Source organism: Ailuropoda melanoleuca, chromosome X (assembly GCF_002007445.2).
Source record: "Ailuropoda melanoleuca isolate Jingjing chromosome X, ASM200744v2, whole genome shotgun sequence".
NCBI lineage: Eukaryota > Metazoa > Chordata > Mammalia > Carnivora > Ursidae > Ailuropoda > Ailuropoda melanoleuca.
Window position 1 is genome coordinate 21,164,251 of NC_048238.1, and position 23,594 is coordinate 21,187,844.

The following is a 23,594-nucleotide window of genomic DNA, read 5'->3' on the forward strand; positions in this document are numbered from 1 at the left end:
GACATAGATTTCCATTTCAACTAGGAGTGGGATGGCTGGGGTATATGATAAGTATATGCCTAACTTTATAAGACATCGGCAAACTGTTGCCCATGATGTCTACCATTTTGCAGCCCCCTGTTGTGTTAACTTTTATTTTTAAAGAGTGGCAGGCATTAGAACCATACAGATTAATATTTTCTTTTTTTTAAAAGATTTTATTTATTTATTTATTTGACAGAGAGGGACACAGCCAATGAGAGAGGGAACACAAGCAGTGGGAGAGGAAGAAGCAGGCTCCCAGCAGAGGAGCCTGATGCGGGGCTCGATCCCAGACTGCTGGGATCACGCCCTGAGCCGAAGGCAGATATCTGCTTAACAACTGAGCCACCCAGGCGCCCCCAGATTAATATTTTCTTAAAATGTATTTTGAACAGGGGCACCTGGGTGGCTCAGTCGGTTAAGCAGCTGCCTTCGGCTCAGGTCCTGGTCCCAGGGTCCTGGGATCAGAGTCTGGCATTGGGCTCCCTGCTCAGCGGGGAGTCTGCTTCTCCCTCTGCCTCGGCCCCTCCTCCCCACTTGTTCTCTCTCTCTCTCTTTCAAATAAATAAATAAAATCTTTAAAATATATATATATATTTTAAACAGAAATTATTTGACAAAACAAGTTTTATATTTTCTTTATCTCACAATGCTTGGCAAATACCAAACGAGTTTTCCGAGCTTCATCTTACTAGGTTCTGCTCTTTCAAAAGACAAGTGCACGAGGTAAAGAGAACTTTTTGGGCCACCTGCACATGAGGCAAGCAAGGAGGAGGATGCCAAACAGCGGAGGAGCCTTCGAGAGTGAGTCCCTGTTTTCCCACTTTTGGTGAAGGTGTCCTGATCATTAGGGATACCCAGAACTTTGGGCTCTCCTTCCTCCTGGGGGAAATAGGAAAGACACAGCATATGGAAGACAATGATGGCGGGACGAGGAATCTTGCCTTGTCATTCGTCTGTGGCAGCGTTGTTAGATTTCCAGGAGCTTGGGACGTAGTCGGTGCCCAACTAGTCTGTTTCTGAGTTTGAAGCGGCCTATTGATTTTGCTGTTGTGGAGCTCTGAGGCCAGAGAGATGGATTGCGCATGTTAACAACAAAGCACAACAGCCTCCCCTTCCCGTGACCTGCCGCTGCTGGCTGTGTAGGGGGTAGCTGCCTAGGAGATATGAATGATTGATTTTTCACCTGGCACCCCAGCGCCAGCCATTTTCATCAGTCAGCAGGTGAGGACCCTCTGCAGCTTCTGACTGTCCCTGGCTCTGAGCATGTGACAGCTTTGCTTAAGAAGGCCTGAGATGCAGTGACTGTTAATTGTTTGCACTTACGAAGGGAGTTTTCCTGGGCTCTCGTCCTCTCTGCTCAAATGCATTTGAAAGTCTCTATTACTGGGCTGCCTTTTTCCCCTTGAATTGGATTGGCTGAGGGGCTCTGGGGAGCTGTGATTTGTCATCTCTGTCATTGTTTTCAGCTCTCAGATGACTGGGGATTAGATAGCCAGCCAGGCCAGGGACGTGGTGTTGGAGGCTGTGGGGCGCTGACCGCTGGGTCATTCTGAGTATCAAAAAGCCCTTGCTGTGTAACAGTAAATGTCCTCCTTGTGTTTCTAGCAAAATCAGTCACATAGGTGTTCACTGAGATGAGAAACAGAAAAGTCTTCTTGCTTGTAGCTTTTTCTAAAGGGAATCATTTTAGGGCTTGGAAAGAGTTTCAGTGCTCTAAAGTAGAAATACGGGGATTGGATTTTTTTTTAAATTTATGCTTATAGTAGTGATGCATTAAGAGTTATTCAAATGTTAAAGTGTAACATTATAAAGATTAAAAAAAATCCTCCATGACCCTATGTATACACAGATTTAAAAAACAGGATTATTCTCTTTAAATAGTTTCGGAAATCTACTGTTTTTCTTAACAGTATCTCATGACCCCCTTCTCCATGTCAGGTAATGGAGATATACATCATCATTTTAAAAAAAAAAATAATATTCCTTATATGAGGAATCATCGTGTATTTAATCAATCTTCCATTTTCCCCATATTTTAATAAGTATTATAAACAATGCAATAATAATTTTCTTTAACCTGTATCTTCATGTGTTTGTCTGATGATATCTTTGGGAAAGTTATTAGAAGTAAAATTGCTGGATCAAATTGCATGCATATTTGCGTGGTTGAATGGTGTATCTATATCAAAATGATCCTCCAGGAATATTTTATCACTTGGCCTTCCTACCAGCAAGAAGATAATATCCAAGGGTATTATCATTCTTTTTGTCTTTGCTAAACTGGCCGGGAGACAAATGGCATCTCATTAGAGTTCTTATGATTCCTAGTAAGGATGAATATTTTTAATATTTTATAGGCCATTTACATTTCCCTTTTTTGAACTGTTTGTTCATAGCCCTTGTCCATAGAAAATGGTATATTTTTCTGTTTTTTTTATTTGCAAGAGTTCTTAACGTATCAATGATATTAAGCCTTTGTTGTATTTATTTTGCTTATGTTTTCCAGGTTTTCTGTGGAGCTTAGTAATTTAGAATTTAGACCCCGAAGCCAATACTGTTTGGGTTCAAATACTGGCTATGTTACTTACCGCTTGATCTTATACAACCATTCTGTGCCTTAGTTTGCTCACCCCAAAATAGGGAAAATAATAGTATCTACCTCATAGGGCTGTTAAGATCAAATGAACTAAAATACGCAAAGTACTTAGAATGGTACTTGGTTTAGTAAGCACTGTGAGTACTTATTCTTTTTATTATTTTTTAATGTGATATATTTCTTTGTTATACAAGTCTCTTAAATTTGTGTGTATTCAAAATGATCAATCTTTCCATCTATGGTTTCTTTTTTTTTTTTTAAGATTTTATTTATTTATTCGACAGAGATAGAGACAGCCAGCGAGAGAGGAAACACAAGCAGGGAGTGGGAGAGGAAGAAGCAGGCTCACAGCGGAGGAGCCTGATGTGGGGCTCGATCCCATAACACCGGGATCATGCCCTGAGCCGAAGGCAGACGCTTAACTGCTGTGCCACCCAGGCGCCCCACCCATCTATGGTTTCTGCCCATGGGTCGTGCTTAAAAAGATCTTCATCTAAATATCATTAAAAAAAAAAAGCTTCACCCATATTTCCTGTTGGTACACCTTTTAACATTCAGATCTTGAATCCATTTGTCAGGAAAAAACTCTAGCACTTCCTTTTGTGGCATTGTGTATTGGCAAAGCTGAATTTATAATCATCTTGGATATGACTTATGGTGATGACTGTTGAGTATAATTCCTAACGCAGCATTTTGTTCAGGGGGATTATTAATGTATTTGACAATCACAATAAGGCATGTACCACAGTGTCTCTCTGTGGAAAAATTTGAGTTTGGTGCAGCTGACAGATTTAGGTGTGCAATTCTAGAGAATTTCATTTCAGCAGTGTCATTTTTCATTAGGTTTAAAAGACAGAAAAGTAGATATTTGAGCCTGGATCAGAGTGTAGGATGAGAAGTATGGCCACAGTGTTTTGCAGTTTATGCTATCGAAGAGTGGAATCTGTTGTCCCACCCCTTGAATCTGAGTTGGCCATGTCCCAGAGCCTTTCTTTGTCCTCGTGAGCACTGCCCTGGGATCACCGTTCCATGAAGAAGTCCTGGATGAAGGACCCAGTGAAGAGAGAGGCCCAACTATGCTGTCAGTCCCAGCTGAGCACAGCCCCAGCCACCTGCCAGCCAAATACAGTTGCATGACTGAGTCCAGGAGAGATACCAGAAGAACTACCTAGTCAACCTGCAGAATTGTGAGACATAATAAATTGTTGTTTGAAGCCTCTGAGGTTATGAGGTGGTTGGTTTCCAGTAGTAAATTGAGTGTGTGATTCTAGAAGTTTTCCATTTCAGCTGTGAGACATTTGTTTCAGTTCAGACTGCTGTAACGGGACTACCATAGCCTGGGTGGCTTAAATAACAAACATTTGTTTCTCACAGTTCTAGAGGCTGGGAAGTCTAAGATCAAGGCACTGGCAGATTTAGTATTTGGTAAGAACCTGCTTCCAGATTCATAGACGGCCAGATTCACACCTGTCGTCGTGGTAGAAGACTCGAGGGAACTCTCTGGGGTCTCTTTCTGTAAGGGCAGTAGTGACCTCTGGAACTTCCTAAAGGCCCACCCCCTGTACCATTACACTGGGATTAGGTTTCAACATAGGAATTTTGAGAAGACACAAATACTCAGTCCATAGCAAAATTTTCACCAAGAGTTTGTGGCAGACAAACTATGGAAAGGGCCGAGATGTCCATCAACAGATGAATGGATAAGGAAGATGTGGTATATATACACAATGGAATATTACTCAGCCCTCAGAAAGGTTGAATACTTACTATTTACACTGATGTGGATGGAACTGGAGGGTACTATGCTGAGCGAATTAAGTCAATCACAGAAAGACAATTATCACATGGTTTCATTCATATGTGAACTATAAGAAACAGCACAGAGGATCATAGGGGAAGGGAGGGAAAACTGAATGGGAAGTCATCAGAGAGGAAGACAAACCAATGAGGGATTCTTAAGTATAGGAAACAAACTGAAGGTTGCTGGAGGGAAGGTGGGGGGAATGGGGTAACTGGATGATGGGCATTAAGGAGGGCTCATGACGTGATGAGCACTGGGTGTTGTATGCAACTGATGAATTACTGAACTTTACATCTAAAACTAATAATGTACTACGTGTTGGCTAATTGAATTTAAACAAAAAAAAAAGGAAAGAGTTTGTGGTGGAAGATAAATCTGAGGCTTTAACAAAATTCTCGTTACCTCTAATTGCCAATCAGAATCTGTCTTCTTTTAAAATTGTCTGCCCTCAATTTTTGGGGGGCTGGATTTTGGAGGAAGAGTAAAAGGGTGCTATTAGAACCAAGCTAATGTTTATGGAGCGCTCCTTGGACTAGCCACACCCTTACTACATCTATAAGCTGCTTGTTGTGATTTTCTTATGTTGGGCTCTTCCTAAGTGTCAGGTAGTGTTCCCATTCAAAATTCCTAGACCCGTTGTCTCTGAGGTTCTGAAATTGCCCTATGATTTGGGGTTCGAATCAAGAAACCTTTGCAAGGCAGTGCAGCATTTTTGTGGAGTTGGCATAAATTGTGTAAAACATAGGCAAACCAGTTTGCCTTTCGGAGTTTCAGTGTTCTCAACTGTAAAGCGAAGTGCATGAATCTTATGAACCATAAATTCCTTTCTAATTCAAAACATCTATGATTCTCCTGCCCATTACATTTCTCCTGAGAGTTTTACAGGAGTGAAAAATATTGTATAATGCTACTTGAACCTTGTAACTTTAAAAATGCCTTATTCATTAGAGCTTTTATATATTGCTTTCAATGTCTAATTTCTGGCCTTAGTCATTTTTTTCCCTATGCTGTAGGTCAAATAAACTCAAATTATGATATGATATTCACTGATAAATTCCTCACTTTTACCAATAGAATCTGTACAATGTGTCCTTTACACTTTAAAATGATTAAACTAGAGGGCAGCCTGGATTTAAGAGGGTGTGTAACAATCAGCCACCAGACTTGTGGCTCTAAACCAATGGGATTATTTCTCGAGGTGCTGTGGATCATGTGGCCGGCCCTTTTGGTCTGGGCCAGCATGGCCAGGGGTGTATGGTTTAGTCTGGCCTTGTTCTCAGGTCTGCTGATTGGCTTGAGGGCATCTAGGGTAACAGGATTAACTTGGGCACATGTCATCATCCAGCAGACTTGCTTGGCTTTGTTCACAGGTGGTGTTTTCAGGTCTCCCAAGGAGCAAGCTTCAGTGCACAAGTACTTTTCAAATCTTAGCTTCCGTCATATTTGCCCGTGTCTCATTGACCAAAGCAGATCACATGGCCAGGCTCAGATTTCAAGGGGTGGGGGAATAGATTGCATCTCTTGTTGAAGAGAACTGCACAGTCCTGGTGCAAAAGGGAATAGATGCAGAAATGGAAAGAATTTGTGGCCGGTTTTGCAATCTGCCACAGTATCTGAGATTATATACTCGGTTCTTGACCATTGCTATATCATCTTTCACTGAGCAGTAAATATAACTTAATCTCCTGAACAGAATTCCCTTGGAAAAGCCAGTTCATTCCTTTTTATGAGATTGATAATAACCTGTATTTTACTTCAAACATATTATAAGCTAATGTTAGAAAATTTACAAAATGAAGACAAGCATGAAGAAGAGAGTAAAAATAATGTCTAATTCTACCACCCAGAGATAACTATTGTTATTCTTTTACTTGTGTCAGGATCTAACATTAGAAAGATTAAGAAATATGCTGTTAGTATATATCTTAGTATTGTGGTTACATAAAATGCTACGTCTAGGTAATAAAATGTACTCATAAGCCCTATAGGTCCATTATTTGAAAATACTTCGGCGATTTTTCTCTAGAACTTGGTTATAGCGAGTCTTATATTAGTTAGGGTATAGGGTAAACAAAAAGATCTCAAAAATACTGTGGGTTAAATAAGATAGGTGGATAAGGTGCCTACTTCTGTCTCAGGTAAAAGTTCAAAGGTGGATAGGTAGTTCAGGTTGGGTAAACATTTCTGCTCTACCCGGTCATTCAGTGACCCAGGCTAGTGGGTCAACTTTGTCATCTTCATTATGTGGCTTCTAGATCTTAGTCGAGGGTGGCAGTTGTAGTTGTGGCTGTTTCTCAGATAACAAGAAGGGAGAAGGAAGTTCCTGGAAACATCTTCATCTCTGAGACGATCTGAAAGTTGCTCATGACTTTCTCTCACATCCCATCAGCCTAAAGTTAGACAGCCACACCTAACTGAAAGGGTGGTGGTGTACCAGAAAAGGCTTGGGGAATTTATTACCAAGAGAAAGAGAAAATGGATATTGAGGGGCAGTTAGTAATTTCTGTTATGTTAACCAAACCGTACATATCTAGACTACATTTCCTCCTTAAGCATGAAGCCCTAATGTGGTGGATATCTTTTGCTTTGTTCTGCCCTGTGTCCTTTCCTCTCTGTTGGGGGTAATAGCATACCAGTTTTCCTTTGGAAAAGTCTCAGACCATGAACTTTGCATTGGGCCAATATGCCCCTCCTCGCTACATTTCCCCTCACTGCATGGGTTGGGTATGTGAACTTGTACTGATCGGTGGAACTCAAACCTGGGTGATTTTTAGGACATAGTGAGAAGGTGAAGCTTTTTTTTTTTTCTTCTCTTCTGCTGGGGCAATTGAGTTGTTGGGATGAAACACAGGAAAGACCCTACTGAGACAAATAAGCTATAGAATGGAGAGATAGAGAGAAATGGTATCCGGAAGACATCATTTGAGTCCTTGGTTCAGACCGTTCCTGAAGCTGAAATCTCCCTGGACTTTTAATTACACAATTCAAAGATCCCATTTATTTTTGTTATCTTGTGTTATACTTCTGTCAATCACAACTGAAAGAATTCTGATTAATCCACCACCATAATCCTTACTAAACTTCATTTCCTTTAGGTCTCATTGGTTTTCCATCTAGGAGTGTTTGAATTCAAATTCTGTCATCTAAGGTCAAGACTGTTCCCCAACGTGGTCTCACTGCCAAATTTATTCTTGAGTCTTTCCCTATCTTCATGTCTTTGGTGGAATGATAGCACAGGTTCTGGTATTGGGCCTTAGGGCCATGAATGGTTACTAATTTCTCTCCTCCTCTCAATTCTTCTGTTTCTCTTTAACCTTTTGTCCACTTAATACACAAATAGAGAAAGGAGGATCAGAATTGGGGAGGGCAGAGGGGAAGTCATGGTGGCAGAGGAAGAATTATTTTGAGCCATTAACTTACCTTTGTTCCAACACTTGAATTGCAGTGATTGGGTGGTAGAATTGGTCAAAAGAGTCACAGCAAATTGAAAATTGTCAGTAAAAGTGATGCTGCCAGTATTGTGAATGGCATTGAATAGGATGCTTAAAGGGAGGCCAGTGGCATCCAGCAGAGACCAAGCCATTTGAGTGTCATTAAATTCATTATATGGCTTTTTGTGTTGCTTTCACTTGTATTCCATCTGCTAACAGTTTGGGGGTTTATGCCAGACATTTCCCTATGCCTAGATTTCATTTTGTAATATACCTACTACCAGTACCATGACATACAGACACGCTGTTGCTGTATTACTGAGCCATCCGAACAAATCACTGTAATATCTCCTGTGCCTTCCTCCTATTGTGGTAGCTGATGTTGAGGCTCTGATGGAAGATTATTTATGGAAAGACAGAACATGACACCTAATTAAGGGAATACTGGAGTAAGTTATTCCCTTTCCTCTTCCTAAAGTATATGGAACTTAATCTCTGTTACATGCTCATACAAAAGGAATATTCCCTTGGGTGGGAAGGCCAGTTAGATACATGCTCTTGATTTCAGTCTTCTGATGGGAAATCTCATAAATGAATACAAAATTATTATTGTTTCCTAAAAATGGAAGGCATGGTGGTGAAGTTCCCAGGTTATAAAATTACTCTATTCATGTTATGTACTACACATCCCTTATGAACTGTGTCCATTTCCGGCCCCATGACCTACTCTTGGCTGCCTCCAACAATACCCTTGGATTGGGCGGTAAGAAGGGCAGGGAGGGGGGCGACATAGATAATGAACATTTCCTTTAGACAGGCTAACGCCCTTGGACTCTATTATTTGACGTGCGCCAGTAGAGCTCCCTGTGGCAATATTTTGAATAGACTTGAAACTTCATCTTTATGAATCATTTTGATCAGTGTGGGTGAATTTCAGCACTATATGACCATATTACAGTCTTATTTTAAAAAGACGTTTCTCCTCATCCCCACAGCAGATCTCTTAGCTGACTTTTTGTTATTTTCCCTTGTTATTGTGTCTCGGCAGGAACCATATTGGAGAAAATCAGCAGATCAACAGAATACTGCCGGTGTGCTGGAGCTTTTGTTTGTGCCCGTGTGCCAATGTAAACATGAACAGCATTTCATTCACCCCACCAGTGCTCATTATAGGAAGCCATTTCCGCAGCATGCTATCCCACAATACTGAGGAAAAGTTGAGTCCACTATTACTTGAATGAAACTGAGAAGAAAAGAACCCCATTCTTAGTAGAGAGAAAATGTGTTCATGCTCGAACTGAAGGAAATCACCACAAATAGGCCATCTAGATGTATGTATGTATGTACAGATAGATATAGATATATATTGTGTGTGTATATCTATCTATCTATATATATATATATTTGTATCTATCTGTCTATCTATCTATCTTGTCCTTGTTAAACCCAAGCAGACCTATTCATTGGACTATAATATGCACTCAGTCTTTGGTTATTTTTTTCTGCATTTCTCTTGATTATTTTCTGTGGATTTCCTTTTAATATAGTTTTTTTTTTGCTATGAATTTTTTTTTAGAGCTAAAAGAACTCATTAGCATTCTTCAAGGCCTTAAATGTACATGAGCATCCCGTTTTCATTTTGTTTGCACATGTTGTTCCTAGTGGCCCTAAAGAAATACAATAGGAGGAAGATGAATAATGTGATTGAAGAAACAACTCTCTCCTCCCATTTGGAGATGATAATCTTTTCTTAAAATGCCTATTTGTTTTTTTGAAAATGAGTTTTATAGGTTAACCTACATATAGCTGTTTTCTTGTTGCCACTCAGCCAGTGGGGATCACAGCAGGTGGGAAATCCTTTGAGTTATTTAGTCAGAACCTTCAACATTTGATACAATTATAACTCACGAAAGGGAAGACTGATGTGGTTTAAATCTACTTGCAGTTGGGTGTGAGTGAGGTCTGTGTTTGAAAGCTCATAGTGCTAAGAATAGTCTGGGTAGAAGGTAACTACATATTTTTCCGGAAAATAATAGCTATTATCTTTGCAATGATGATGTTCTCCTTTAGAGATACCTTCTGAAATTGACATTCTTACTATATATGCAGCTCAACAAACTTTTATTGTGAATATACTATGCTCTAGCACTGAAATGGGCTTTATAAATATTTATAAAATTTTTTATTCTCCTTAAAAATCTTGTATCTTGTTGTCCCCATTTTATAGAGGAAAAAAGTCCCTGAGGCTTGGAGAAATTAAATAAGTTAGCATCACAAGCTGGTAAGTGACAAACCAGAATTTGGACCCATATATTAAAACCTGGTTTTTTTCATCATCAAATTGCCTCTCTAACCTACAAAATATGCATTATTCCCAGAGAGAAGCTATTCATTTTGGCAGTGGCTCAAATATCCATTTTAGTGGAAAATATTCTGTGGGAGTCAAAGGAAGGTAAGAGAAACATAAGCCACTCTGCCATTGGTATTCTGTAGAGTTTCTCTGTTGATTTCGCTCCCATTTTAGAATATTGCATTTAATTACCTGTCAAACATATATCTTAACTTTCTGGAGGCAGGAGGGTCAGCCCAATTAGTGTTGTTATTTTTCCATTTAGTTTTCTGAATATACCTAATGCATTTTAAATCTGTCCCCAACAATAACAATTTCAAGTAGAGAGCTTCTTAAGAGTACATCTTTTAACCTTGAGAATCTTGAAGTAAATTAAACTTAATTTTGTAACCAAATTATAGAATCGCTAAGAACATCCAAAGTTGGGATATTTTGATCCTCTTTGTTTATATTTTAGGGTAAGTAAATATACTTTCCAAAGTCCTTAGACCATGTGCTTCCTTAGTAGAGCCTGGAGATACCTTTTTTTTTCCCCTAGAAATTGAGCAAGTCCAAGAGCTTTGTAATTTTCTTTTTCAAAGTTGAAATCTTTATTCTATGGGCTGTTTCCCTCTGGCTCTGTCCTTGTATCCTTATGTCATGCTCTCATGAAAGAGGAGCCTCTTGCTTCTATTCTTGAAGGTCATTGGAGAAGGAAGGAAGACTCCCAGTTTAGTTGGCTAGAACATAATGTTGATGAGGCCAAGGCAATACGATTATGTTAGGAACCAGTTAAGATTTTTGGCTCAGTTAGCAGAAATCGTTTCCAACTGGAACATTCAGACTTCTAATAAGTGTGACCCTTACCGTGGTATCTAGATTCCACCAAGGAGAAAGATCTCATTAGATATTAGCTGTCTATACTAGGGACACTATGCAGTTTACAAGCTTATATACAACTTATTTGATGATTTCATTATTTCATGCTTTTTTTTTAAAATGAGGGTATTTGCTTTATCTCTGAAAAATTATGAACCTCTTATCTGCTGAATATGTTAAATACTCTCTTCAAACACTCCCAAACCAAATGTCGGTTACTTCAGTGAATTTTTTGAATAAGTCCTGGGAATTGGTCCAGACACGTGGTCCCATTTACCATCCTATTAATTACTGCCCTGGAATCTAACGGATTTTCTAAAATATGAATTCAATTTCCTATGGATTTGACATCACGTTGGAATTTTTAATGCAAAAGTTTTTTTGACATTTAAGCTCCTTGTCTGTGGTTGGGATGAGTTCGGTTTCACTCCTGAAATTCATAATGTCAACATGATATTATACAGTACTTTATAGGTTCCAAAAGTGTGTTCAAGGTTACGATCTCCTTTGACTATCAAAACAACCTTGTGAGGTCAGTGGAGCAGATACTTTTCAATCCTTTTTATGTATGTGGAAACTGGGAAGTTAGTAGGTAGAGACTTGCTTAGTGCTTAAACATAATCTGACAATTCATCTACTGTTTGTCTGCTTGTCAGGACAGTTTGACAAATCCTTCTTGTAAGTTATGTTCCTAGTGGTTGTGTTAGGGATGCTGTTATCAAATTTCAGATGAAATATAATAAACTTATTTCATTGCTGTCTTATTATAGCCTTCGTCTGATGTCAGATTCATAGAGGAGTGAGAATTTATTTTTTGAATACTTTAAAGATCATTGTTTTCAAGAACATTGTGCATAGTATTTTCCTGGTTCAAAGTTCTGAAGTCCTTTTGGTAGACCTTGATCTCTTAAGTATTTGATGTATAAATTGTTTATTGGCCTGTAAACTACCACTGTGATAGCAGCAAGCAAGTTAACAAGGGCTTGGGGCTTTGTGTATAACATGGACTTCATGAAACTAGTTTAATATGTCTTCAAATCTGTTTGAATAGTAAAACTTGGTCCAGAATAGCCACTCAGAAGTCATAATGAGTCATTGGTAAAAATGTTCAATGTGTGGAAAGCCCCCAACATAAACTAATTTATGCTGACCAAAATATATATATATGGCCAAAGGCATTAAATATTTTAAGAAGTAACTTTCAGGGCACCTGGGTGGCTCAGTACTTAAGCATTGGATTCCATTTGGGCTCAGGTCATGATCTCGGTGTCATGAGATTGAGTGTCACGTCAGGCTCCACACTCAGCATGGAGTCAGCTTGAGATTCTGTCTCCCTCTGCCCCTCCCCCTGCTTGCACATGCCTGTGCACTCTCTCTCTCTCAAATAAATAAATCTTTAAAAAAAGTAACTTTCAACATCTGCTATGTATATTACACTGAGGAGGATATAAAGAAGCATGATTTAGTAACAACAAGAGCTTAGGATCTAGTTATATACCTCCATGCAAATCATTGAAAAATAATGCAGTAGTCCTCAGTTGGTGTTTATCTCTTGCTGGCTTGAAGACAATTTCTCCAGGCAATGGCAAGGGGCCTCAAGGATTCTCTTTTCTTGAAATGTACATTCATTTTTTATTGTAGTCAAATATACATAAGATTTACCCCTTTTAGGTGTACAATTCGGTGGCATAAATACATTTACACTGTTGTGCAACTGTCTCCACTATCCATTTCTAGAACTTTTTATCCTCCCAAACAGAAAATCTTTTTTTTTCCAAACAGAAACTCTTTACCCATTAAACAACAGCTTCCCTTTCCCCCTCCATCCAGCTCCTGGTAAACTGTTCTAGTCTCTGTCTCTATGAATTTGTTCTAGGCATTCCACGCAAGTGAAACCATACAGGAATTGTCCTTTTTGTGTCTGGCTGATTTTACGTAGCATAATGTTTTCAAGGTTCATCCATGTTATCAGAATTTCATTCATTTTTAAGGCTGTGTAAAATTCCGTTGTGATTATACACTACATTTTGTTTAGCTGTTCATCTGTTCATGAAAAATATATGTTTTGGGATAACCCTTCTCTGCTTCCCCTTTCTTGAGCAGCGGCTGCCTGAGACTACCCCATCGTTGTTCATTATGATAGGCTCAATCCTGGACAAGAGTGAAGGGGAGGGAGCATTGTCCAGCTCTCACAAATAGAAGTGCAGGACACTGACTCAAAGTTTAATTTCAGATAAACAACAAATACTTTTTTATTTTTTTAAAGATTTTATTTATTTATTTTAGAGAGGGAGAGAGCGTGAGCGGGGGGAGCGGCAGAGAGAGAGAGAGGAAGAGAGAGAATCTCAAACAGACTCCCTGCTGAGCGCGGAGCTCAACGCAGGGCTTCCTCTCACAACACCTGAGCCAAAATCAAGAGTTGGTCACTTAACTGACTGAGCCACCTAGGTGCCCCAACAAATACTTTTTTAGTATAAGAATGTTGCATGGAGTATTCAAGATATACTTTTACTTAAATAGTAGTTGTTTATCTGAAATTTAAATTTAACTGGGTGTCCTGTATTTTATCTGGTAACCTGCCAATTTCTTCAAACATTCCCCTCAGAGAGCTAGCCCTGGTACCCTTCCCTATGCTCTGCCCTATTGATTGACCAGTGTCTGGAGAGTTCCCCATTCTCCACCTCTAGGCTCCAAGGCTGACTTATACTTGGGAGTTTGAGCCTGAGGAGACATAGGTATGGTGGGAACAGAGATCTTAATCCCTCTGTGCCACAAGGGCTATGTTCCTGCAATGCATTGTCTACCCGTTATCCAGTTCCAAAGCCATTTCTACATTTTTAGGTATTTGTTACAGAAGTATCCTACTTGTCAGTACCAAAATCCGTGTTTGTTTGCTAGGGCTGCCATAACAAATACCACAGAATGAGTGGATTAAACAACAGAAATTTATTTTCTCATAGTCCTGGAAGCTAGAAGCCTGAGATTAAAATGTCAGTAGGGTTGGTTTCTCCAGAGGCCTTTCTCCTTGGCTTGAAGATGGCGGTCTTACCCTGTGTCTTCACATGGTTTCTCCTGTGTTTGTGTCTATGTCCTAATCTCTTCATATAAGGACACCAGTCAAATTGGATTAGAGCCCACCCTAATGACCTCATTTAACCTTAATTACCTCTTTAAAGGTCCTGTTCCCAAATACAGTTACATTCTGAGGTATAGGGGTACTAAAGGTTAGAACTTCAACATAGGAATTTTGAGGAGGCACAATTTAGCCCATAACAGTTACCTGTAAATAACATTTTATTTCTAACATATATTTTGAGGCATTAATTTTTAATTGTGAAATAAAACACTTTGCTCTTTAAAAAAAAACTCAAGGTGTCAGCAAACATGTAGGTAATGTTTTATATGTGGGAATGAGTATAAAAATGTGATGAAACCATATTTTATATATGGTTCTAGAACTGGATTAATTAGATGTATGAGTTAGCTATTGCCACAATGATGCTGCCTAACAAATACCTCAAACCTCAGTGGCTTAAAACAACCATTTATTATTGCTCACACATCTGTTTACTAGCCGAGGGCCTTCTGACCTACGCTTGGCTTGGCTGGGCTTGACTCAGACTGACAGTTAAATCCAGGTTTCCACATGTCTTTCATCTTTCTTGGGCCAGTGGGTTAGCTGGGGCATGCTCTTATGGATATGGCAGAAGTACAAGAGAAATGAGCAAAAATACACAATGTCTCTTAATGTCCGAAGTCTTAACAGACATAGTCACTTCTATCCTTATTCCATTGGTGAAACCAAGGTCATGCCAACAGTAATGGCCTGGGGAAACTTGCTGTGCCTCTAGGGGGAGGGACTGTTGAGCAGCTTGGCCAGGGTGTATAGATATAGGGAGGAGTGAAATTTAGGACCAGTAATGCAATATGTCACTTGCTGAAGTAATGGAGTTTACGGAGAGTATCTAAGGCTCTTCATTTTAAGATCTTTCCTAAGTAGAAGTGAGACCACTTCCAATGCACAAAATGTAGGCTTACTATGACCTGGTGGTTAATGTTGTTGGAGAGTGTGTGGGCCATTGTCACAAATATCCAGGAACCCGTACCTGCTCTGTCCTAATACAGGCTTACCCAAGGAGATCTCTTCTTCTAGACACTGATAGCTGGATTGGCTCTCTCTTCTTCCTAACTTCTAACCCTTTCTCTTTTCCACTGCTGTGAGACTCTTTCACATGTGTTAATTAGCGGGTATACTGGCTGAAATGAAGGGTGCATTTGGGGCACTAAAGCTGGGTAAATGGTTTGGGGCCAAACTGTAGAAAAGGCAAAGGGATTTGGAATTTCACTATGCTAAGGGAGCCCCTGAAATGTGTTTCTTATGGAACTTAAAGTATTTGGGGGGAAATTAAGTAAAAACTTTACTTAAGGTACGAAATTATCTTTTGTAAGCTAATAAAAGTTAATAAAATATAAAACCAAAGAAATCTTTCACAACATTTAAGAAGTTAGTAAATATTGTTTAATTTTAATATTTAAGATTCTGTATATTCCCATGGTTCAAATTCAGAACAGCATAAAAAAGTACACCTTCAGAAGCTGTGTTCCCATCACCGTCTTTGTCCTCCCTGCTTCCCACCTTGCTTCTGTGAATGCCCATTTACTTTGGTTTATTTGCTCTTCCAGTGTTTATGCTGATATAAATACATATTTTTTCTCCTTTCTCACACAGAAGGTAGTATGCTACATGTACCGTTCTGGATTGTTTTCATTAATCGTATATTGTGGGAATCTTTCTGAATCAGTACATAGAGAGCTTCCTGACTGCATCAGCGCTTACTGTGTGAGTGTCCTACAGTGTGTTAGTCAGCACCCTCTTGTTGGACACTTGGTTTGTTTCTAGTCTCTTGGTATTTCAAACAATGTTACAAGAAAATAACCCATACACACATTATTTCTTCTATAGGCAGATACACCTATAGGTTGAATTCTTGGAAGTGGACTTGCTAGGCTTGAGGGCAAATTTATTTGTAATTTTGATCGACATTGCCAAATCTTTCTTCATAGGAGTTTTATCATTTTGCCCTCTAACCAGTCATGTAGAAACTACTTTCATAGTCTCCTCAGCAGACTGTGTCTGCTGTCAAGTTTTTGGATCTTATGAGTAAGATTGGGCTTATTAGCACATGTTTAAGGGTCTTGTGTTTTCATCTGTGACTGGGTATGTTTTGTGTCCATTTTTCTACTGGGAAGTTAATCTTTTCCATCTCAATTTCTAGAAGATTTTTTTTTAAAACTTAAAAAGGAGATTAGTACTTAATGCCATGTCTCAAATAAATTCCCTCATATTATTTGTCTTTTGACTAGGCTTACATATTTTTTTCCATGAAAAAAATTAATTTTTATTTCTTCGACTTTTTTCTTTAAGGCTTTAGGACTTTAAGTCATAGCTAGAAAGGCCTTTACCATGCCACAGTTATCAGACAAATCTCTTATGTATCCTTCTAGCACTTTAATGCTTTCAAAGCTGATCGGTTAAACATTTGATACATTTGGAGTTTATTTTGATGTAGAGTGTGAAATGTGGATCAAAGAGCTTTTCACATAGCTACCATGGTGTCTTGTAGTGCCAGTTTCTCTTCATTCTTCTTCTTTTGTCGAGTTTTTTAAGTTATTTTTCCACGTAGACTTTTTTTAAGATTTTATTTATTTATTTGACAGAGGGACAGCCAGCCAGAGAGGGAACACAAGCAGAGGGAGTGGGAGAGGAAGAAGAAGGCTCCCAGCGGAGGAGCCTGATGTGGGGCTCGATCCCATAACGCCGGGATCATGCCCCTGAGCCGAAGGCAGACGCCTAACAACTGCACTACCCAGGCGCCCCTTTTCCACGTAGACTTTTAAATCAGCTTGTCTCCTATAAAAAATCTATTAGCGTTTTTATGAGGATTATATTCAATTTATAACTAATTTAGAGTAATTGATGCAGTTATGATGCTGAGTTTTCCTTTCTAGGGGTCTGTCTTTCCATTTCTCAAGTCTACTTTGGTGTCCTTTCTGATTATTTCATAGTCTTTCTCATATAGGTTTTGTCCATTTCTTGGTAAGTTTATTCCCAGGCGTTTCATCTTCCTTGCTGCTCTTATTAGAGGGTCTTTTTCCATGATGTTGGCTTATGGTTATTGTTTGAGTTTGGGATGACTGTTGGTTTCTGTGTATTAATTTTATATCCCACTTTCCTTCTGTTTGTTTTCCAGTTGATTTTCTTAGGTTATCCAGGGATATAATTATATGAGCTGCAAATGGGGATAGTTTTGCCTTTCTTTTCTAATAGTTATATCTCAAATTTCTTTCTACTGTTTAATTTCATTGTTAAAAACCTAAGTAAAATCGATGAGCTAATTTTAATCTGTCAATATGATCATGCCTAGACTTAAATTATGTTTTAAAAGCTACCAATTTCATATCTTATTCATATCATAGCAAGATTCCAAATGACAGCATTCTTAAATCCCTTCGACTTACATGCTAGACTTGGAGGTCTGCCTAGGATACTTGGGGCTTGGGCAGGCGGGCGGGTAAAGGGCCCTCAAGGCGGGATGGCTGTCAGAGGTACTGACTGGATGCAGAGATGACTCTGGTAGCTATTCGTGGGCTGGTAAGGCACAGGTAGAGTTACAGTGTTATTAGAATCATGTTTCACTCTTTGACTTACTCCTGATGTTCACGTTTCCCTAAGTGTAATTTCGCCCTCTTTCCTCTTTTTGCCCTCCTGCCTGTCCTCTGCCTCCTTGTCCTTCCCTTCTTCCCTATTTTGAAATTAGCAAAGTTAAAGGAGGTTTTCTGACATTCCGAGTGGATTTAAATCATATGCCATCTTGAAGATTATTTGAAGTAGGGGGGCGGTGCCAAGAAGGGAAACCCAAAAGATAATGGGGGAAATGTTTTTAAAACTACCCATCTGGGCAGCTCCGTTTCGTAGGAGGTACAGTGGTGTGTGAAATCTGACCCTGTGAGGGAGTGGCTTTCGTGTTGGATCCCTGTCGGGAAGTGACTGTTCCCTGGAGAAAACCAGAACCACAAATACCCCTCCCACTGCTGGCTGCCAGGCAGGATGCTGAGGACATCGGAGGTCAGAGGACCCAGAGGAAAGCCACCAGGGGTGAGGCGTGGGGATTGGTTGATTGGTGGCAGGCTGTTTTTGCACAGTGAGGGCACACCACGGATCAAAATTCAGTACTTCAAGGGATCTCTGTGTAACTCCAGACAGAGATCGAGCACATCTGTATTGTTACTCCAGGCTCACGTGAGATAAAGTCTCACCACAGTGAAAAGTGCTCTGAGACCAGAAATGTGTAAACCACACAACAGGAGAGCCCCAGAACCTGGGTCATGCAGGAAAAGAAAGATGGACAGGATCTAAGCAGAGATGGTTTTCTTACCCATGTTTGCTAATGGTTTGAAAGAAGTGGAAATTAAGAACCATAACAGATTCCATTTGTGGCTTGTTAAATAATTTTGCTTGCTCAACTGGCTGTTTTTCAACTGTTTCATTCCACAGTGGGGAATCCAGTCTTTATTGCTGTTTTCAACAAAGTTCTGCCTTATCAAGTCCCCAGAAGTTGTTGTAGTTGTTTAGATTGGGAGGAACTAACAGACCGCGCAGGCGGAGGCTCCTGAGCACAGACGATAAAAACAGGCAGCAAAGAAAACGCCCTTTACAGAACGTTGCTTTCGTAAGTTTCTGCCTGTTTGGGTGTTTCAGTGCCGGGTCGGCCTTCACAGGTGTGAGCCGGAAGAACAGGGCCTGACGGATAGAACGGGGAGGTCCTAGGTAGATGTGCAACTTGTGGTTACTTAACGGTTGTGTTATTTTAAAGATATTATTTATTTGGGGGGGGAGGTGCAGAAGGAGAGGAGAGAGAGCATCCACGCGGGGCTGGATCCCCTGACCCTGAGATCATGACCTGAGCGCAAATCATGAGTTGGCTGCTCAACCAACTGAGCCACCCAGGCGCCCCCTGTGCCTTTTCATTTGTAAAACAGGAGTAATATCTGCCTCCCAGAAACTTATGGGAGAATCAGTACATGCCGTATGTAAATGGTGCAGCCCCGTACCTCCCCATACCTGGAGCATACGGAGTGCTCTATGAATGGTAATTAGTATTATTACAACTGCATTTATAATCAAGGCTTGGCCTGATCCCTCATTAAACTTCCAGTTTATTTTTCTCAACTGTTCAAACTAAGACACAGAACAAAGTTAATTACAGCTCTGGGTTTCTGAGATTCCCAGAGGATTAGAGAAGAAAATTGCAATATTAGACTTGCGGTATGAATTGAGTAACTGCGGTTGTACTCATCCTCTTGACCTGCTCCAGATCGGGTGTTTAACACCGCAGGACTGTCTTTCTCTCTGGGCCTAAATTGAAGGAGGGAAGAACAGCTGCATTTCCTTTTTCTTATAGCTGTGAAACCTGGAGATTATAGGCCTGCATTTGAGAAGTTTTTCAGAGTATGGCAATTTTGAGAACAGAGGAGTCCCTTATAAAGCTCCTATTATGATAAAAAAAAGACCCCATCCTCTTTAATGTTCTCTTTCTTTGTGTGATATGTTGTGCTGATTTTGTACCTTTTTCCCCTTCAAGCTGTATCTAGCCAATGACTCTTCACTAAACTCACAAGGATATTCTCTCCTCCAGCGAGCTAATAGTGGAGACTTTTAACCCTAAGGCAGCATTATCTAATCTGTAAATTATTTTTCTTCTCACTTATTTTATGTACCCTTTTATTTGCTGGGTTTGTTCCCTGGTTCTGTTATCAGGAATCTATGACTCCTAGTCTTCTTGTCATAATAACGTTAGAAGCCATAAAGAACACTGTCTTGCAGTGATTAATTTAGTGGGATTCCTCAGGTTGATTTAATCAGCACTAGATGGGAAGAAGCAAAACTTTTCTAATTTTTCTACTTGTACCACATAAATTAAACTGCAAATAGTTAGACAACCATGTAAATGCCTCCTCTTATCTTGCTGGCTTTTAGCAAAATTTACAACATATAACATCTGTTGTCTTTGCCTGAGTAAATCAAATTTACCCTCTTTTATCTTCAAGTTTATCAATAGAAGGTAGAGGAGAAGTAACAAGCAATTAAGATACTTCAAGCTCCTTGCCTCAGGGCTAATCAAACACACACTCTATAGCTTGGTAATAATACCTTATAATTTGGTGAATGCGAACCTTTTATTATATGCCTTTAGTCATTTGTAATATGACTGCAGTGAGTTTCATTTTTCAAAAAGGTTAAAGAGCTAATTTACTTTAGTTAATTTCTTAACCCAGAAAAGAACTTTCCCTGCTTTTAAATGTTTTTATTATCTGCTCACATGGCGTAGAAATGGTTTTATGAATTTCCGATCCCCTTGATGACAATGGGACCAACAATGATGGCAGAATCTATCTCAATAAATTGTGATTTTTGACACAAGTAATGCAATTGAAAAGTAACAATAGCTAACACTTAGTTTCAGCTGTATTTCAGCTGCTGTTCTAAGTGCTTTATAGACTTTGAACACTTAACTGTGTCCTCATAACAATACGTTTATGTTGCCAGTTTTCACAGAAAAAGAAATGGAAGCACACATTAAATGGCTTGTCGAGGTCTCACCGGCATTAAGTGCCGGCGCTGGGATGTGATTTCATCTTCAGCTTCCCACCCCACCGTCTTTCATGTACCCGAGTGCTTTGCAGCCCTACCCTCCTTCAAGGTCCCAGATCACTCTCTGCAAAGTGTAGCAGATTAAAATGACTTTTGATTTTGAAATGAATTTGTTGCTATTCTCAAAGGTAACTGTCTGCATGGCCTCCTCATAAATCTGGCTCCAAGAAGGTCTTCTGTAAAGTTGCCATTAAACATTACCATCCATGGAGACTGTGGTCCAGATGGTTTCAGGTGAGTGGATCTGAATGAAATAAAAACCTTCCAGGGACCATGAGCAGTGTGAGGACAGAGGTTGTGTTTATTCTGTTTGCTGATCTGTTCCCAAAGCCTAATGTTAATACTTAGGACATAGTAAAAGCTCAGAAAAATATGTATAGAACTGTTTATATTTTTAATAATATCACTTCTTTTGTTTTGGTAAAATTAATTCTTGCTGATCATAAGGCATTGAAGTAATAAAGAAAGGAATAAAAGCTCCTACCTCAAAAGAATCAATATTAACATTAGGGACCATCATCCAGTTATTATTCTGTGCACGTATATGGAAAGAAGGACAACTAGATAACATACTTTAAAAGGGTTATACTCCACAAGCCATTTGTTAAGTATAATTAATTCTAGTTTCACCTGAATTTAAGGAAAGTAAAATACAATGAAATAAACCTAAAGGAATCATAATTTAAGTCAACATTTCTCTACCACGGAGTTATTCTTTCCTAAATGATCCCATGATCCCTCTTAGGTTAAGATAAAAGACAATATGAAAAATTAAGGGTGTGTGTGTATGCTTTGGTTTTTTACAGTATTAACTTAAATTCCTGATATGAAATATAAAGACATTAGTATTTTTATTCTTCCATTTCCCCACCTCCTTTTCATCTTATTATTATTTTTGAACTGTTAAGGTTTATGTTTGTTTTATTCTATTTTGATAATTCACACAGTTTTCTAGAATTAATCTGTTTTTATTTACTATTATTATTTTTTAGAGATTTTATTTATTTATTTGATAGAGAGAGAGCAAGAAAGCAAGCACAAGCAGGGGGAGCAGCAGAGGGAGAGGGAGAAAACTCCCTGCTGAGCAGGGAGTCCGACGTGGGGCTTGATTCCAGGACCCTGGGATCATGACCTGAGCCGAAGGCAGATACTCAACCAACTGAGCCACCCAGATGTCCCTAGAATTAATCTATTTTTAAATGGGACTTTTACTACCAATTCTCTAACCATGTGTTCTTCATCCCCAAGTTTTCATTTTAATATATATCTTAATTGGATAGTTTCAGTACTCATGTAGTCTTGTTTTCTAAGAAAGGCTTATGTGTATTTCATTCCCTGAGTTTTTCATGATTGAGAATAGTCTGCCTATTGCCTTTTTATTTGAATGTCATCATGACTGGGTATAATATTCTTGGGTATACTTTCCTTTAGAATGTTGTAGACACATTCCCACTATTCTATCTTGGAATGTTATTATGAGAAGACTAATTACAGCCTGATCCAACACTTGCCCCACCATCCCTTCAATTTGCTTTCTTTCCCCAGAATACCTAAAGAATTCTTTCCTAATCTTTGACGTTGACTAACCCTAACCAGAATCTGAGGAGTGTCTGGGTAAGTTTTCCCTGGACCTGTGTGCTTTTTAATTTTGCATGTTATGGCTTTCTGATATCTTTGATGAGTTCTCTGCTTTAAGGACACCAATTACCTTTCTTTTGGATTGTTTTTTTTGGTCTTTCCTTCATTATTGTTAGCTTTCCTCTGCTAGCTTTGACCTTTTTTATTTATGATCATTGTGCTACCTCAGGGTTTTTTTTCCCCCTTGCCAGTTGGGTGAATCTCAGCCTTATCAATTCTGTGCCTTCTCTCCATTTTATCTGTTAGACCTCTATTGCATGGCTTTGACCCTCAGTTTGTTTCTTAGATCTGCAGTCTGTCTTTTCATCTCCATTTATCATCTTGCTTTTGAGCTTCTGTTCTTTTCTGTTAACCAGAATTTATTTTTTGTTTAGTTTTTCAAAAAAATAGGTAATACTTGCATAGGTCATAAATGAAAGAACAAACCTATGGGAAAATGCCCACTCTCATCTTCCATCCATCCAGTTAACCTGCCCTGCACATAACTAGTGTTATCAGTGCCCTTTTGGAGATTATGAATATTCAAGCAAAAATAAAAATCTAGTCTTTTTTTTTAAAGCTCTTTTTGTATGGAGCTCTTATTATGTTGTTATATCATTTAATTACTTGTGGAGTAATTTCTTTCTGTTCCTTGGATAACATATTTCCTCAGACTGATTTGTCTGTTTTTTTTCTTTCCTTCTCTTTTTGTTTTTGGTGTGGTATGTTTGCATGTTTTCCTTGCTGCTTTTATTTTTCTCATTCTTTACTTGGACAGCTCTGTCTATAATTTTTGATTGTTCTTACACAGTATAAAAAACTTCCTTATCATATCCCACTTTATATGAGATTAATGTTATTTGCACTTAAAGCCACAGTTGAAATTGGACATTTAGTACTTAATCTCTGTTTAATTTGGGGACATGGCAGAGGATGGGGGGTTAAATAACAGAGTGTGTATTTTATTTTATTTATTTATTTGAGAGAGAGAGTGGGGGAGGGGTAGAGGGAGAGAATCTTCAGGCTGACTTTCCACTGAGCACAGAACCTGATGTGGGGCTCCATCATGACCTGAACCAAAACCAAGAGTCAGACATTCAACCCAGAGTCTCTCAGGTGTCCCAGGGGAGTGTGTATTTTAATTGAAATCTCTGGGCTTTCGATCTGTTGTTAAATGCCCTGGACTAGGTATCCTCCACCTAGGT

General features: G+C 39.1%; 1 long non-coding RNA gene across 1 annotated transcript; it reads left to right on the forward strand.

The window, feature by feature from the left end:
• Positions 1–18,100: 18,100 nt before the first annotated feature.
• Positions 18,101–22,672, forward strand: LOC117797367. The gene is made up of 3 exons (XR_004622301.1): positions 18,101–18,216; positions 20,901–21,006; positions 22,318–22,672. It is a non-coding gene; the product is annotated as an uncharacterized LOC117797367 (long non-coding RNA).
• The last annotated feature ends 922 nt before the right edge of the window (positions 22,673–23,594 follow it).